The sequence below is a fragment of the Oryzias latipes genome, chromosome 23 (assembly GCF_053564925.1).
Source record: "Oryzias latipes strain Hd-rR chromosome 23, Olatipes_Hd-rR_3.1".
NCBI lineage: Eukaryota > Metazoa > Chordata > Actinopteri > Beloniformes > Adrianichthyidae > Oryzias > Oryzias latipes.
In genome coordinates, this window is record NC_136259.1 from 19,266,322 (window position 1) to 19,272,652 (window position 6,331).

The window sequence follows — 6,331 nt, forward strand, 5'->3', positions numbered from 1 at the left end:
GGTCTGGGCTTGCTGTTCCTAAGGAAGTAGCCAGGAAGCCCTTACCCCAAAAAGTATCTTCAGTGGATTCTGGCATCTGCATTGGCTTTTCCTCTCTTGCTGATGGAATTTGCCACTGAAATTCTCTGTGATGGAAACTCATCAAAGGCTTGGCAAAAAGGGGCACCACTTTTAGTTATCTGTAAAATGCTGTGAAGGGATTTTGAAGGAAAAATGCCAGAGGTTTCAATGACTGGTGTGGCAGAAAATTTTAGTCTGTGTTGGAAAATCCCTGTAAATATCACCTGATTAATCTAAAAAACAATCAAGTCAGCTGTTATTACATCACCTTAAGGTTTAAAAGTGCAAAGCTAACAATCCTGTAGTGAAAACTAATCAATTTTTGGCGTGCAAAATCAGGTGGGACTCAGATTGTACATTGATCAGTTAATTACTTGCCTTTTTTATGGTGCAGTTTGGTAAAATCTAAATTTCTTTATTATCTAAAAAGGTCAAATAATTTCATTTTTTAAGAAAGATGTCTGATTCCTATGAATTCACTTCAAAGCTCTTGCTGCAAGTGTCTATGTATTTTCATTTTTTGGGACCAAAACCCTCTTTTATACACAAATAATGCTCTACTCCTAACCATACGTGGCCTGACATTCATAGAACCACCTATTGAAAGTGCGTAGACCGGATGCACCCGCTGAATGAATAATCTGAGAGAAAATGGATGTGTAGCTTCAAGCCTTTGATGACCTACGTGTTACATAAACGTGATTATTCCCCCAAACCCATGAACTCCCACAATGGAGTTTATGTACATCAATACCAGAGGCATTTTCGTGCCCTGACGAAGACGAAGACGTCATTGCTCAGTGTTGTGTTCACCAAAGAGGGTCTTTGCTGCACAGAAACCATCAGACATGTAGTTTTAAGTTACATTAGTGACATACTTTTGTCTTTTTTTTCTTGAGTTTCTAGTCAATACAGAAAATTTCTAGAGCTGCTTTTTAGTTTAGTGTGCTTTTTAGTATTGCTCTGCCAAACAATGAATACTTGTATGCAAATCTTCATTTTACAAAGAAATCTTTAACCAAATGAGGTCAGCGTTTGTTTTTTTTACTGGATTGCTCCATTTGTGCATTTTTTTATAAACTGTAACGAAACCATAAACAAGATATTTTGCTCCAAAAAGAAGCAAATGTGTGAAAAGTAAAGCCTAAAAATGCAACTCTACACACACCGTCAACATCTTCCTCATTCTTCCGTTTTTTGTGGTCTTAAGGAGCTGCATCCACCTGTCCCATGCTAAATCAGCCATACTTCCTCCCCCAGTGGTTGATATAAAAAAAGATTCAGCAGGTTTTTAGTATGATTGCCCCCTCCTACACCCATCAAGTTAGCAAACAAGTCCCTTTACCGTTGTGTAGATAGGAAGTAGATATTCCCAGTTAAACTGTGGCACAATTTGTGTGTCACATGTTGCCCTAGGAAATAGGGCAGTGCCTCATCCCTGTCATCAGGCAGGCATGCGGGGCAGTGGATGTAGTTTTGCTCCTCTTCTGCTTGTAATAGAGTAAATTATTGGAAAAAAAGATTGAAACTTAATGGTCTCAATATTTAAGTCCATATTGAATTTATGGGTGTTGACCAAACAATAATCTTCTTTCAATAAATTGCTTTTATTGTATGATTTTATGCCTAAATGCTTCATGTTAGTGACAATTTCTTGATTACACATGAAAAAATTTGTAAGATTTCCCTTCTGATTCATGACAAATAAAGATTGATTGTACAAAAAAGTCAAAGAGATTTTATTTCACCAAAAAAATGTAAAAGAAAATAAGTACAATTCCTTTATATTTGGAAAAATATGAAACCTATTGACGAGATCGTTTAAGGTTTGACAGCAAGTTACTGAAAAAAGATGCGCAATGCAATGATGGGAACTGAGCATCTAAAACTGCAGTGTCTCCAACGGTAAATCTTTGGGTGAGCATAGCCCTCTAGAGGTATTTTTAGGAACCGCAGCTTATAATGTGCAAGACTGCGCCACTGCAAAAAGAAACATGGTCATGAAGCAGAATAACAACATCCAGGCCTCTGTTAAGTTTACAGCTTCCGACTGAAAACAGAATGTTATTGGTAACAGATGTTGGTCCCCTTCATGTGACGCATGCGGCCCCAAAGATTACGGTAAAGCATCGCTTGTCTGTTAGTGATTATATGCTTGGTCAGTCTGAGAAAATACAAATTTTTTGGGGGTAACTTTTTTTCCCCCTTCTGTTTTACAGTTCACTTAGCTCAGCTGTGCATTCACTTGTTTTTTTTTACGTTGCTTATTTTTCTTGCATGTGAAAATAAAACCCGTTCAAGCACATTTTTTGGCCTTATCTCATCATTTTGCAACCCAGTCTCATCCTAAAATGTGTAGTAGCTACATTTGTCCACATGGAAATGCGTGAGAGTTTTACAAAAACGCCCCCTAAACAAATGTAGCTACTACACATTTTAGGATGAGACTGGGTTGCATTTTGATGTCATTAACAAAAACTGTTTTTATTTACTTTCACAAAAAGCTTTGTTTATCACTGTACTGAAAGGTGAGCGATTAACAGTCCAATTTAAGTGGACATTTTAGGGAGGAAAATTACCTTTTATCTTTTTACTTTTGATCCACAGAAACCCTCAGATGAGGTTCAAGAGCAGCTTATCTGAGGCCAAATGTGCTGACGCATAAGGGAATTAGGAAGGGAAGGCATGAGGAAGGGATTCAAAAAATGCAGTTTGGTTTTACAGTCAGCTACAGACACACGTCATCTGATCCAACAGGTTTGGGTTCACTCATCTATTAAATAAAGTGTGATTCAATAAGACGAGGGCATTGGGTTTACCATTCGCTCATTTCTCCCTCTCCAGCCATGTATGGTTCTTCATACCTCAGTTATTTCACCATAAAGGTGGGAGTGTCAGAGTTGAACCCACGTCAAGCCGTGTTACTGGAACTGACCAGTGTACCTATTCCAAGAATTTTTTTTTCTGCAAACTTCCCATATTTGTCTCTATGGGGTAAAGTATTTCCACTTGCTTAATACTGTCAGAGGGAAATAATGCACTGTTATCTGATGGTATTGATCTGTTCTTTGAAAGTTTTAGGGCCCTCGGCTCCTTTCTGTATGTTAATCTCAAGTAACATAAAATGTGAGAGTAGATAGCAGGTCTTATAGGTCTAATATTTGGACAATTTTCTGAGGATTAAGATAATTTTCTCATTTTAATTGAAGTAGAAGGAAAATAAAAGTTTCCTAAAAAACACGTAAATGACGGTTAATCTAGCATTTAAGGCAATGGTCTGCAACCTTTAACACTTTAAAAGATATTCAGGCTGATCTCTTAATAAGAATAACCCAGTTGGAGCCACAAAATCTCACCCCTTAGAAATATAAGACAAAATAGTTTTTCTTTTTTTTTTCTGTTTTTTTGTAATTAAACAGTTTAGAACGTTTGACAGAGGCTACGACTTCCTTTCAAAATAAGACACCCTGTGCCATATTGGATCATTTCAATGCAGCAAGGTAACATAACATCAGCAGAAATATAATAAAATAAAATAAAATAAAACAACAATGCAGCTATTTGTTGGTGCGCCTCATCCATAAATTCATAAACCTAATGAATCATAATTAAATTAGAGCCAACTAAGTGACTGCAATATATTTTTTTCTCACTATAAACTGTACTTAAACGGCTGACATTTTTCTAAAACACAGTCCGTATGATTTCTGTTTGTAATTACTGATCTCAAACCCCTTTTCTGTTGTACTTGACGGTCAAAAGTGAGTCAAAAGGTTTAGGGTGACTGTGGTTAATTATGGAGCCGAACTGCTTGATGGATTCTTGGAGCATTATGGGTACTGTAGTCAAGATAAGCCCAGGGGTAAAATCTAAATTAAAGTTTGACTTATCTGACTGATATGTTTTGCTTTATTTACCTTATAGCCCCAAAAATATGTTACCTTTTAAAACATTTTGTATTTCTTCAACCACGATAGAGGAGTAAAGGCCCAACCTGTGTCTCCCCGGGTCACCAGGCTGGAGACCCCTGGTTTAAGGTATAAGAACTTGGAGGTGATATATGACAGTAATTACGAATGTTGAAAATACACCATAGATTTCAGCATAATCTATTTTGAAATGATAGAGACATAATCAGAAAGATCTCAGCATGACCAAAGATGTATCCTCCACTTTAAGGTTGAACTGATGAGCAGAAACATCTCCTACAGGAAGACTTCACACAGCTATTCAGTAACAACATGAAAGGTTACTTTGAAAAGGTTGCAAGAGTTAAAATAAAAAAAGTCTGAGACTAGTTGCAACTCATGCTGGTAGTAACCACAGTTTGTCATCTTAAAAAACTGATGATTGGTTTGTCTGAAGCATCCATCCATTTTCAGAAACCACTGAATCCCTTTCGGGGTCAGGGGGCTACCCTACCCAAGGTGGGGTACACCCCGAACAGGTCACCAATCTGTTGCTGGGCAGATTTCATCCAATGACTTGCCTTTTAGTTGTGTTTTTAGTTAAGGTCAAAGATTCAAAAATAAGCAATCCTTCATCTGTTGGCTAGACCCTAAAATGTATGGGTATAAGATGACTTTTTACATCCCTGCTCTTAATTTAGGACAGGGGAAGTGATCATAATAAAATGCAGTTTTACCCATAGTCAGAAAATTTGGATGTGTCTTTTTAAAAGCTGAAAAGAAACACAAAATGGAGTGAGACACACAAAAAAAGCACCACTCAAAAAATGTACAATGTTAAAAAAAGGGAAGAAAATAAAAATAAAGCTACATTTAAACTGGTTGACTTTCACTGACTTTTCAACTTTGAAAATGGGTTTTCTCATTTGTGTAAAATAATTTTCTATTTAATTCAGTTCTACATATTATTTTTTTTTATAATATATAGAAATACACATACTGTACACTTACTTTTTTATATATACATTTTGAACCCTTCTGAAGAGAAACATTTTTAAGAAATGTAATTCATCAATTGATTTTTTTATCATATATCATATACTATCCTTGTGCTTTGGAAAAAAAATTACATATCAAGGCTACATTTACAGCCAACTAACATTAAATGCATTATGACAGTGTACTGTAGATTTAATAAAATAATACTGACACCTTTGCACATTTATACAAAGTACATTTTTAATTGTTTGATATAAACATAAGTGTTTTTGGATTCTCAAATGCCCTGAAGAAATAAAAAGCAACTTTTTTCTAAATTCTTTTTATTTTTTTACTTTGCTGCTGTTACTATAAAGAGATATATATGTAAAAATGATCAATACTGACCCTTTTAAAGCAACAAATCTAACAAAAAAAATAAGCTTTACTGCAATTCTTTTAATTTTAGTGAGTCCTCGCCAAAAAAAGGGATTGTAAAAAGGAAAAGGGGACTGTTTTGTTATTGGACAGCGCGGTGATGACTCATGGAGGTGCTGCAAAGGGATCAGTGAGTTCAGAGCGATAGTTGCATTGGTTTTTTAACACATATTGTCTACTTTTTCATCTCAAAATAAATTCAAACGTGTTCAAGAAAACTGATTTAAATCAAACCATCACAATAAAGATGTGGGGCAAAAAGAATATAACAACTTTTTTCACGTATGTCCCCCAAAAAAACAAGATATAAAAAAAAGTAGAAGCTCCCTTTATCATGATGATAAAACATTCATTTGGAAGTTTTACTGCTTCCCATAAAACAAGCAGCTGCTTTTTGTCTGACTTAATGATTTGGAAATCAAGAATTCCTGATGAGGAAACAGAAAAATAGCTTTCACCACAAACTCATTCATAACAAAGAGTAAAAGTCTGACAAATGTTTTGTGGTTTTGTACATCCGACTGACCTGACTTTTTGCATAATTTCAAAACTAATTTAAAATGGTTTACAGTAATTCACTTTACTCACTGACAGTGACTCACTGCTTGCTTTGTGCATTAGGATGTGCCAGACTCCTATTTTTGATTACACATGCTGGTGATTTTGAAACATAACCGACACTTCTGACTTTTTGAACATGTAAGAGACACTTGGTCCCTGTTCAAGTTCTACACTAAACACAGACCCCTCTAAAGCCAGACGACAGATTAGTCTGGCAATATTTGTCGGATTTGGATCCAGAATATAAAAATAAAAAAATCTGTGGAAAAAAAAATCTGCATTTCCAGTGAGTCAGTGTGGTGTCATGGCATGCACTTTGAATCTTCTGACTTACCAGAATATGTTGAACCCAACATGGTCCTTCGTTGAGGCAGAGGGGGCAGTGG